The sequence below is a fragment of the Camellia sinensis genome, chromosome 12 (assembly GCF_055761805.1).
Source record: "Camellia sinensis isolate YWXY chromosome 12, ASM5576180v1, whole genome shotgun sequence".
NCBI classification, from domain to species: domain Eukaryota; kingdom Viridiplantae; phylum Streptophyta; class Magnoliopsida; order Ericales; family Theaceae; genus Camellia; species Camellia sinensis.
The window spans coordinates 80,262,382-80,275,082 of NC_138972.1; positions in this window are offsets into that span (position 1 = coordinate 80,262,382).

A 12,701-nucleotide genomic window follows, 5' to 3' on the forward strand; every position below is an offset into this window, starting at 1 on the left:
TATTTTCAAGTTTTCTTTATGAATGTACTACAAAGCAACCTCGATTGTAATGCAAGAGCGGGAGAACTTAGTTTTGAAATCAATGAAATTGAAAGTTATGGTACTGAAAATTTTCCGCTTTTGGTCCAAAAATGGTCTTAGTCGTAAAAAGATTAATTTGAACAAAGTCAACTTTTATTAAAACTTTTCAAAACTATTTTCGATGTGGATCAGAATTGGACACGCCGAAAATCTGTCACTGAAATGCACAACCCCAGATCCCTGCAACTGGAAAGTTGCCCCTAGTCTGAAGAACAATGCGGCACTGCAAAGCAACGGAAAGTTGCCCCTTGTCTGAGTAACTTTGCACCGTCGTGGCAACGGAAAGTTGCCCCTAGTCTGAACAGCACTATACCGGAGATCACGATAAATGCTGATGGATAAAGATGACTGAGATGATCAAAGTGGACAGAGTTGATCGGGGAAAAGTTTATGGCTGAACTTCGAGGTGAAGTTGCCTACGTATCCCAAAGATGGGAATCAAGCCTTACGTAGTTCAGGCTAAGGTTCACTCGAGTATTTTCACTCTCCTTTTGCGCTCTAACTTTTGCCAAGGCCGCCCTTTGCGGGTTTTCAACCTTGCGAGCTCAGTTTTTATATTTTCTAATTTTTTGTGCTCTGACTTTTGCCTAGGTCGCCCTTTCTGGTTTTCGGCCTAGCGAGCCTCTCAAGGATAGTATTTCTTCAACTTGTCCATATTGATCGGTTGTGAGAACTCCAAGCCATCTAGATCCATCAGAACCACAGCCCCACCTGACAAGATAGCTTTGATGATGTAAGGACCAGTCCAATTGGGTTTGAACTTGCCCCTTGGGTCGTGGATGGGAGCTCGGTTGTCTTTGAGCACCAAATCTCCTTCTTTCAGATTCCGGGACTTAACCTTCTTGTTGAAAGCCCGGGCAATTCTGCGTTGATAGCCTTGGATGTGGTACAGTGCTTTCAGTCTTCTTTCATCAAAGAGCATGAGTTCTTCGAATCTGCTTTGTTGCCAATCTGCTTCGGCTATCTGGCATTCAGCCAATACTCGTAACGATGAGACCTCAATCTCAATGGGTAGAACAGCCTCCATTCCATAGACCAATGAATATGGAGTTGCTCCAGTAGAAGTTCTGATTGAAGTCCTGTAGCCCCACAGAGCAAATGGCAGCTTGTCTGGCCAATCTCGATAGGTTTCCACCATCTTCTGCAGTATATGCTTGATATTCTTGTTGGCGGCCTCAACCGCTCCGTTGGTCTGCGGCCTGTATGTAGATGACTTATGGAAAGCCACATTGTATTTCTCCAACAAGTCTATCACTTCTTTCTTGAAGTGGGAACCATTATCTGAAATTATCTCGTTTGGCACCCCGTAGCGACAGATGATGTTGTTTCTGATGAACTTTGCGACATGCGACGCCTTCAACACCGCGTATGATTGGGCCTCGACCCACTTTGTGAAATAATCTATCGCTACTAGGATAAACTCATGCCCGTTTGACCCCTTTGGGGTGACAGCTCCGATCACATCAATTCCCCAGACTGAAAAAGGCCATGGAGAAGTCATGTTATACAGTTTTGACGGCGGGATGTTCATGCGATTCGCATGGATTTGACACTTGTGGCATCGCCGAACAAAGCTAATACAATCCTCCTCCATGGTTGACCAGTAGTAGCCCTGTCTGAGAATTTTTCTGGCCAGCATTACTCCATTCATGTGTGCACCGCACTCCCCCCCATGGATGGCTTCCATCAGGCGTCTTGACTCTTCAGCTTCTACACAGAGCTTATGCATTCCCAGATGACCCCTTTTGTACAGCTTTCCCCCGCAGATACTGAACTGAGCAGCCATTCTTCTGATAGCCCTCTTATCTTTGGCATTTGCCCCTAGTGGATATGTCTCCTTTTCCAAGAAGTTCCAGATGTCGTAATACCAGGGGTTTCCGTCTTGAGCCCCATCTATGGCGGAAATTGACTCGTATGCTGGCACGAACTTCTGATCAATAATGACTGGACGCATCCGGACTCCGGACGGAATGTCTATCATAGAAGATAGAGTTGCTAATGAATCTGCAAACCTGTTGTTCTCTCTTACGAGGTGGGTGAAATTTAGCTTCTCAAACCGAGGAATTAGCAGATCCAAGGTTTGGTGGTAGATTATCATCCTTTCCTCCTTGACTTTCCAATCTCCTTTTGCTTGAGACACAACGAGGTTCGAGTCCCCAATGACGTCCACTCGTCTTGCCCCTAGTTCCAGGGCTGCTTCCAGGCCAGCAATACATGCCTCATACTCTGCTTCATTGTTGGAAACTTTGAACCGGAGCTTGAATGCTAAAGGAATACGGGAATCATCAGGCGCTATTAGCAACACCCCTATCCCATACCCATACTGGTTTGACGCTCCGTCAAAGTACATTGTCCAAGTTTCATCTTCGATGTGTAGAATGGCTTCATCTGGGAATAGATACTCAACCGCTTCATCCCCCTCAACCGGGTGGTCGGCAAGGAACTCCGCTACCGCTCTGCCTTTTATTGACTTGCGCGTTATATACTTCAAATCAAATTCGGAGAGCAACAGCAGACATCGAGCTAGCTTACCCGTAAGTGCTGGTTTCTCGAAGAGATATTTGATGGGATCCAAACGCGAAACCAACATTACAGAGTGGGCTAACAGGTAGTGCCGCAGCTTCCTGGTCGCCCATACCAAGGCCAAACAAGCCTTCTCTAGCGGTGTATAGCGGGTCTCGTAATCCAGCATCTTTTTGCTCAGATAGTATATGGCCCTTTCCACTTTGTCTTCTGACTCCTGCGCGAGCATGCAGCCCATGGTAGTCTCAGTTACCGAAAGGTACAATATCAACGGTCTCCCCGGCTCTGGCGGTGACAACACGGGTGGGTTCTGTAGATACTCTTTGATCTGCTCAAAAGCTGCTTGACATCGGCCGTCCCATTGGAATTTCTTTCCTTTCTTCAGGAGACCTAAAAGTGGTTCACAAGTCAAGGTTAATTTAGAAATAAACCGTCTTATGAATTGCACTTTACCCAGAAAGCCTCGCACCTCCTTTTCAGTCCTTGGTGGTGGCATTTCTAAGATGGCCTTGATTTTGGAAGGGTCGACCTCGATGCCCCTTTGTGTGATCAGAAACCCTAACATCTTCCCTGCTGTAACACCAAACGTGCATTTCTGGGGATTCAGTCTCAGCCGAAACTCTTTGATCCTTTGAAAGAATTTTTGTAAGGCGGTGTAGTGGCCCTCTCTATCTTTGGACTTGACAATCATGTCGTCTACGTACACCTCGACCTCTTTATGGATCATATCATGCAATATTGTAGTTGCTGCCCGTTGATACGTAGCTCCAGCATTTTTCAACCCGAATGGCATCACTCTATAACAATATGTCCCCCACGGGGTAGTGAACGCAGTCTTCTCCTGGTCTTCGGGTGCCATTACTATCTGGTTATAGCCTGAGAAACCATCCATAAACGAAAGCAAGGCGTGTCATGCCGTGAAATCCACCAATTCGTCAATGTGTGGCAAGGGAAAGTCGTCCTTCGGACTGGCCTTGTTCAAATCTCTGAAGTCCACACAGACCCGAATTCTGCCGTCCTTCTTTGGCATCGGAACTATGTTAGCCAACCAAGTTGGATATTCAGATACCAGCAGGAACCCTGCGTCAATTTGCATGGTGACCTCTTCCTTAATTTTGAGAGCCCAGTCCGGGCGAATCCTTCTGAGTTTCTGTTTGACAGGACGGGCCTCGGGGTCAAGAGGGATCCGGTGCTGTACAATCTCAGGATCGATTCCAGGCATGTCTTCGTAGGACCACGCGAAAACATCTTTGAAATCTTTTAATAAAGCGACTAAGCGCTCGCGCTCCTCTGAAGACAACGTGGACCCGATCTGGACCAGCCGCGGGTCCTTCTCAGTACCAACATTCACAGTAGTGATTTCATCCATTAAAGGTTTAACAAATCTTTCCTGCTCTTGATCAATTAATCGTTGCAAAACTGGGGGAATTTCTTCCTCGCTGTTTTCATCAAAATTTTGAAAATCCTGATTTAAGCAATAAATCAAAGGCACAGAAAAATACTCGGAAACCACATCCACATCATTCTCATTAAATACTTCCAAGCCGTCAGATTCCTCTGTTACAACAGACTCAAAAGAAAATGAAAAAGACGACCTAGATAGGACTGTGGCATCCGGGTTATCACCCCCAGGAATACCGGACTCAGACTCAGTCGAGCTGGAATCTGATTCTGACGCACAAGGTTCGGTAGAATCAGATTCCGGCTCACTACCTGACCCGGAACTGCTAGATAAAAAGCCTTCTTCATATTGCCAGATGAGAGAAGGTGCGATAGATGCATCCAAGATCGGCGCTGGAAAGCCCACAGCTATTTCATCTCCAATCACAGAAACCGAAGAGTTATCCCCCAAGCACTCTTGGCCGATCGGAGGATCTGATAGTAGACTCGCCAGTGCTACCCCCATTTCAAGCTCTGTGCTCTCAGGATCCACTGCTTCACATTGCTCAACCTCAGTTGGTGGGTCTGTCTGCGCTTCGGCAACGTCATCCCCAGATAATTGTATGTCGAAGAAGATTTCAAAACCAGGCACGCGCGTCCCCTCCGCGTTTAGCCATGGCTTCGGGAAGCCGCAGAATGGAAAATCTTCCCCCTCCCGGACGAAACGTCCGTTTAGGGTACCCCAAATGGGCCTGTGCATTAAATCAAATGGCTTCCCGGCCTTCTTTGCTCTGGCCCTTCCGGCCATTTCTTTTCCTTTTCTCACCCAGTCCTCCTTGGTGGGCAGATAACCCAGTCCAAAGGCGTCAGGGTTGTGTGGCACTTCGGCCAACACTGAGACGCCCTTCCGGCCACTTCTCCCTAATCCCATCCCAGGGGTATGCTTTAGTTTGTTCATGAGGTATATGGATTGTGCACTAACATACATGCCCTCATTCGTAGCCATGACATTCTACACCACTTGAGCCTCGGCCAAAGTGAACCCCGACAAAAACACATCCTCCGTGCCGTGCTCAATCTCCAAGACAGGTGTAGACACTTCCGACGGCGGATGGATTGATGAATTCCCAAAAACTATCGCTACCCCTTTCCCGTGGGGGTACTTTAGCATCTGATGTAGAGTGGAAGAGACTGCTTTGACCTAGTGCAACCACGGTCGCCCCAAAAGTAGGTTAAAGGTTGCGGGAACGTCCAAGATATGAAATTCAATGCTGTGTTGTCCTGGACCAACCTTGGTTTGAATTTTAACAGTCCCCATCACTTCTCTGCTGGTATTGTCATATGCTCTGATCACCTGGGTGGTTGGGACGAAGTCCACGGGTTTCAACCCGATTGCATATGCCGTTCTGGTTGGGCAAACATTAATTGCAGACCCGGTATCAACAAGTACCACCGGTATCCACTTATCTCTACATTCCACAGAAATATAGAGAGGTTTGTTATGGTTTGTGCCCTCAGGCGGTAGCTCCTTGTCCGAAAAGGTTAATGCCGGGGAACCTCCTCCCGGAAAAACCAGCCCAACCAGCTGTTTAGGCGTGGTGTCTATGGAGAGTTTGGACTTGTCCATAGTAGATAGAACAGCTTCTCTGTGTATTCGTGATGCCATTAGCAGTCCCCAGATGGAGATGTCTGCTTGTATTTTCTTTAACTGTTTCAACACAGCCTCATCTTCAATCTGCTTCTCCTTCTGTCTCTCCACTTCTCTATCCTTCCCGGATGCCTCGGGTTGGTCCAGGTGTGGGGGCTTGAAATACCGCCCACTTCTTGTCATATGATCCACTTCATCAAGATACCAAGTATCATCCGGCTGGTTATTCCCCCAGTCTTCATCCGTGTGGGCAAGACACAAGTCGTCGTCTTCCCACCACATTCCACTGGCAGCCAACAGACACCTGTCTGGCTCCGGTCCACTCGCACTCTCAGTGCTCTCTGTCCATATGCTCGCAGCATTGTCTGTCTTCGTGCACACAGCACTTTCAGTCCCCTTAGGGCCCTTTTCCTTCCTGGCTCTCTCAGTAGCCTCAAACTTTTCTTGCTCCAGCTGCGTCAGTACAGCTGTTTGTTCAACAGTTCCCATATCCATAATGCCCATATCTCAAGCGGAATTCTTAACACCGGCGCTCTCCGGCGATACAACTTGGTTTTCGGCCATTCCGGCCACAACTGATATTTCTGCCCCTGCCGGGCTCTGTTCTGGTTGGGTTTCCCCCACTGCATCTGGTTGATCTTCGAGCCATCCCGTGGCCTCCTCTGATCCCTCGTAATCATACCAATTAATCGACGCATCCCCCAGTTCCTGGTCCTCGAGAAATTGCAGGTTGGCAAAATCCTCTTCGACGGTTGTCAGATTATCTGCCCATAGCCCAAATCCATCCCCCCGGATCATGCATAGCTCTCCTGTCTCTGGCAATTCTACGCCTAGCCCAATTCGGTTCGTTGATAGGATGTGCTTGCTTGGATCATAGGCTCCCCCAGCAAAATTCTGCCCAGCCCCAGATTCAACAATCTCATTCTCTCCCAAAATCTGCCCTGCCCTGTCTTCGACGGTCACCACCATCGGTTCTGGTCGGGTTTTGGAGATGTCCACCATGCACAAGAAATCAGTGCAATCGGGGAGGAACACCTCCGGCTTGGGTAGGTGGGTGGGCGTAATATAGATGCTAGGATCGTAAGATGCGACCCCAGTCTGGATAAAGTTAATTCTTTTGGGAGGAGGAGCTTGGTTATGTGGTGGGAGAGGGTTGGTGGTAACATTGGGTTTATCAGGGGGTGCGATCACTTGTTTGTCAATAAGATCTTGAATCTCATGACGCAATCTGTAACAACGGTCGGTGTCATGACCGTGTTGTTGGTGGTATGCACAGTATTTTGATGGGTCGTATGAGGGGGGGAGTGGATTCGGTAATGGCTTTGGTTCCAGGGGTTTTAAATGATTCTTTTTGATCAGTATTCCCAGAACTTTGGTCAGAGGCATATATAGTGGGGTAAAGGTTCTTTGGCCTCGCGGTTGGAATCTGTTGGTGGCTTGTGTGTTGCTTCCGGACGCGCCGGAGAAGGGTGTGGCAGTCATGGGCCTTGGAGGGGGAGGGGGAGTGGTGGTGACCATACCAACTTCCGAGGCTCTCGTATTTGCAGCGCCACTCGGGCCCGCATTGTTGTTACGGTTAAAGGTCCTCCTCGGTTGTTCTCTGTCGTGGTCAAACAGACCTTGTTTCATTGCGTCTTCGATTTGCACCCCCATATCATGTAAATCTGCGAAAGTAGGGAAGGGGACTACAATCATTCTCAGCATCAGTTTTGGGTGGAGATTGCGCACAATCATCCAAATTTGATCTTTGTCTGTGGGCCTTAAAGTCATTGTTGATGCCTTTGCCCTCCATCGGATCACAAAGTCCGAGAAAGATTCCTTGGGCTCTTGCCTTGTCGTTTCGAGATCACGAGTTGTGATCTCGATCTGAGTGTTGTATGAATATTGTGTGACGAAGGCCTCAGCCATCTCATCCCAATTCTTCTTCACTTCATCTTGTAATCTTGCGTACCAATGGGAGGCCACACCCGACAGGGTTCGGCCGAATAGTGAGAGCTTCTGTGGTCGTGTAAGGCCCATTGGCCGCAAGACATCCGCAAACAGTCGGATATGGACCATGGGGTCGCCGGTCCCGTCAAAACGGTCGATTTGTGGCATTTTGAACATATCGGGGAGTGTTACGGCCTCCTCGGTATATCCATCTCCGATATCCGGCATAGCCTTGACCCCTTGGGATTTCTTAAAGAGCTTCTCCAGTTTGCTCAATTTCAGAGCTGTATAATCAACCTCGACCTCGAATGGAGAGTCCGGGTGATTGGATGTATGGACCTTGGATAGTTGTGGTAGAAGCGGGGGCGGAGCTGGCCCCATTGGAAGATTCGTGTCCTCTTGTACATTTTGGACATGCGGTAGGGTATTCTGGGCATTTGGGGGGGCGTTCTGAACAGTAAGTGCCTGCTCAGGTAACGGAGCCCCTGCCGGAGGAGGAATTTGTTGTGAAGCAGACGCTGTATTCTGTTGTTGTAGCCTGGTGATTAGTTCGGCCTGTTGGGCCATGATCGTGGCCTGCTGTTTGGAAAATTCCGCTTGACGGGTGGCATCATCATGCATCTGTCTCATGCTCTCCTGCATCTGGCGCATTAAAGCCTCCATCCCTGACGTATTTTGCTGATCCATCTGTCTAACTGGTATGTCTATTTCTGCAGCAGTAATTGAGACCTCAGTCCTATAGTCCTCTGATGAAGTAACCCACTGCCCCGACAACCTCTGTTCTGACACACTGCGCCTTTTCGGCTTTCTTCTTGTAACAGGGGGTAGAGAATGGAATACTGGCAGTCCGTTGATTAGATCCTCAGATCGATGGAGTCGACGACCTCGTGTCCAAGGTGCTTGGGGAATGCCTGTTGGGTTGGAAGCAATCGTGCTAAAACTGACCCTAGCAAAAGATAAATAAAGCGAAAAGGAAATAAATAAACAGATAAACGGGCGACATAACAGCTTAAAATAAAATGCAAGACACACAGTCGAGCATAATCAACACATAGTCAATAAGCTGAATAACACACTGTCCTCAAACACTGATTATTATCCCCGTATCACTGTCCCCTAAAACAGAATCTGATACCCGCAGATAACTGATTCTCAAATACTGGCTGATGCCCGCAAGCCTGATACCCATAATACTGAACGGATGCCCGCAGGCCTGATGCTGACAATACCGAACTGATGCCCGCAGGCTTGATACTGACGGTCCTGAACTGATGCCCGCAGGCCTGATACTGACAATACTGAATTGATGCCCGCAGGCTTGATATTCAAGCTCATATACTGATACATGCATTCCTGTAGAGACGCACTCTAAGGCACATAACAGATAAATGAGAGCCAAAACACCCCTATGTTGGGGTAGGGTTTCCCTGTCCTATTGTGTCAGGAGCTAGGGTTTCATTACGCACACAGTGGTTTCAAACAACCTATAAACGGGTAAGCAACCTGTCCTAGTTTGGAATGGTCACTATGGATCCGAATATGCACTAGGTCGAATGGTCAAAGAGGGTGCCCCGGTAAAACTGGGGTTTGTGTTCCCATACTGGCAGAGCCCACAACCGGTCAGCCTTATGGTCATGCCTTGACAAGACAAGCCTCCGGCAAACCGTTCAGGAATAGCAGATGGCAAACACGGTGTCCTAGGCGCACCAATGCAAATGCAATGCAAAGAAACACACAAGTGTATTCAAAAATAGATATCATGAGTTCGAGTCAAGTTCTCTAAATCCCCAGCAGAGTCGCCAGAAACTGTAACAAGCCCGCGGGGGACCTCGCTGCAGCTCGGACTCGACTTTGTAGTCACGGTTCTAAATTTGAACCAAAGAGTCCAAATCCGGCAAATCATTTTGAGAAACTGATTTTTGAAAAAGTAGTGCCAAACATGGACTGCTTTGCCAGATACAGAGTCGCCACCTAAATATTTTATTTTGGGAAATTTAGAAAACCCTGACTCGGTGCCGAAAGGCCACGTGTCCGTCATCACCAAAGTTGTCTCGGCTCGGGAACTTGGGTACGATTGGGGAAGGTCACTTCGTGAGCACCCCTGCTCGCCCGGTCATAGACCGGCCTCTACTAACCATGATATCAATTTTTGAAAACATTGTGAGTTCTTATTCCGGTTATTAGCCTAGGTTACTATGTGATGCTCACAGCATACAAGTATAGACTGGATCGCCTGAATTGGAACAAAACATTTCATGCTTGTTTTTGAAAATGGTTTGCTACCCGCAGGTAGGCTTGAAACATTTGATGATTCATTCCAATTCAGATAACCCAACCTTCACCCACAGGCATTCAGGCAGTTATATCAGATAAGCACATAGCCTCATGGTAAGCATGCTATTCATGGCAGTCACTCACACGCATGCAAGGATGCTAAAGCGTAAAGCTTACCAAGTACTCCAAGCTAAAAAAAAAGAAGTTTATTAGAAATCATGCATGATCCTAAATATACAGAAATGCCTAATGCAACACATGCAAAAATGCAATTATAGCGGGCTCGGCTATTCTAAGATGGCATATGGAATGCTACAGCTAACATGTATTCATCTTTTAAATCGAAAATACAATGCAGTTAGTATGATGCGCCGAGCCCGGTGCATGCAATACAGATGAATGATGCAAACATGCTGTCATACTGTATGCTAATTTAAACATGCCCTAATCTAACCATCAAAAGCGGATAAATAAAAGGGAGAAAGACGTGGGGTTGGAAGACATACAACACACACACGCACACTTATTACAGTTGTGCCCTCGCAGAGAGGGTCCGAATAAATATACAGTCCAAATATTACAGTCCCGAATAAAAGAATATTACAGTCCAAAATATTACAAAATCCTAATTAATTAATGAATTAACTAAGAAAGCAAATAAAACTGGCATGCAAGCCAGGGACTGCTTCGCTTCTGATGGATGATGCATGTCCGGATTGTCTTGCGCGGAAATCCACCGGAATGCCCCAATTAGCCTCTGTTTACACCTGTTCTTGAAATGCGTGCCAAGCCCCAAAAGGTTGCTGATTCCTGATTTTGCTGCAACAGAGAGCAGGAAAGGGGCATAGCAATGTATTTGCACAGATATATGCATGTCTCGAACCTCGTGCCACCAATCACACATACCGAGGCATGATGGTCGAGGAGTCGAAATGCACCACTCAATATGGGATAAATGCGCATGAAACTACAGCTAAAACCTAACTCCATCATGGATAGTCCGGAGTGTCGGTGACTGGGGAATTGAGACACATTCCGTCACTCGGAGTACGAAATGTACCTCGTTTCCCGTGCCCGGGCTAACTCTTATTCCGGACATGATGCAATATGCATGATATGCATGAAATGTAACTAAGATACAATCCTAACATACACAATGCTATGGAAATGAAATACCTCGAAATATGTGCACACGGGCACGCAAATCGAGAAAATGACAGAATGTAATCTAAGATACAACCTAGTATGTATTATGCTATGAAAATGAGATGTCTCGAAATGCGTGCACACGGGCACGCAAACCGAGGCAATGACGGAATGCGATGAAAATGAGGTGCCTCGAAATGCGTGCACACGGGCACGCAAACCGAGGCAATGGCAGAATGCTATGAAAATGAGGTGCCTTGAAATGCGTGCACACTGGCATGCAAACCGAGGCAATGGTAAATGCTATGAAAATGAGGTGCCTCGAAATGCGTGCACACGGGCACGCAAACCGAGGCAATGGTAAAAGCAATAAAAATGAGATGCCTCGAAATGCGTGCACACGGGCACGCAAACCGAGGCGATGACAAAATATGATGAAATGACATGGAAATGACAAATGGGCTTATACCAACATGAGTGAGCCTCAGCCACACTCACATAGGATGCCGGCGGATAAAAATGGAGTGCCTCGAAATGCGTGCACACGTGCACACGGGCACGCAAACTGAGGCGATGACAAAATATGATGAAATGACATGGAAATGACAAATGGGCTTATACCAACATGAGTGAGCCTCAGCCACACTCACATAGGATGCCGGCGGATAAAAATGGAGTGCCTCGAAATGCGTGCACACGGGCATGCAAACCGAGGCGATGACAAAATATGATGAAATGACATGGAAATGACAAATGGGCTTATACCAACATGAGTGAGCCTCAGCCACACTCATATAGGATGCCGGCGGATAAAAATAGAGTGCCTCGAAATGCGTGCACACGGACACGCAAACCGAGGCGATGACAAAATATGATGAAATGACATGAAAATGATAGCAATCATTCTAATGGAATTTCAGCAGTAAAATATGGGGGGAAACAGCCCCGAAATGAGGCGAAATGACATGAAATGCATGGAATTGTCCCGAAATGCGAATTTAGGCACCCGAAATGGCCTGTAGCTATGCTAAACATGCACAATATGGACATGCAATGCAAAGACAGAAGCTAGAAAGTTCCAAGAGATGCACTTTCACAGTTATAAACATGGCCAAACAGCAAGTATAGGCAAGGGAAAAATAGCATGCAAGAATAGGGGCCAAAAGAGGGGTAATGAAGCAAGTGATATAAGCAAAACCCAAACTGAAAAATTTCCTTCTACAACACTGAATATGGACCAAAAATATGAACATTTACAGTATATGGAAGCCTCAAAATCAGTATACAAACATGATAGAAATGTGATGCAAAATAAGGCTCAAAAGTGGCTATATCATGAGGTATGCAAAATAATCACCAAACAGCCAAAGGCCCTTAATAAAACATGTAGAATGGACCAAAATAAGCACTTTTCTAGAACTGTAAAATGGCCAAAAACAAAAGCATGGTGGGCTAACTAAACATGCAAGAATGGGGAATAAAAGAGGGATATAACATGAAGTGACCTATGGAGGCCCCAAACCATGAAAGGACCTAAATGAAACATGAAGTATGGACCAAAATAAGAACTTTTTCAGAACTGTAAAATGGCCAAAAACAAAAGTATGATAGGCTGCCATTGCATGCAAGAATGGGGAAGAAAAGAGGAGTATAAAGGTAGGTACAACATGGAAGTCCCAAATGGTGTTGAGCCCTTCTTCAATGTTGAAGAGGGGCTCCA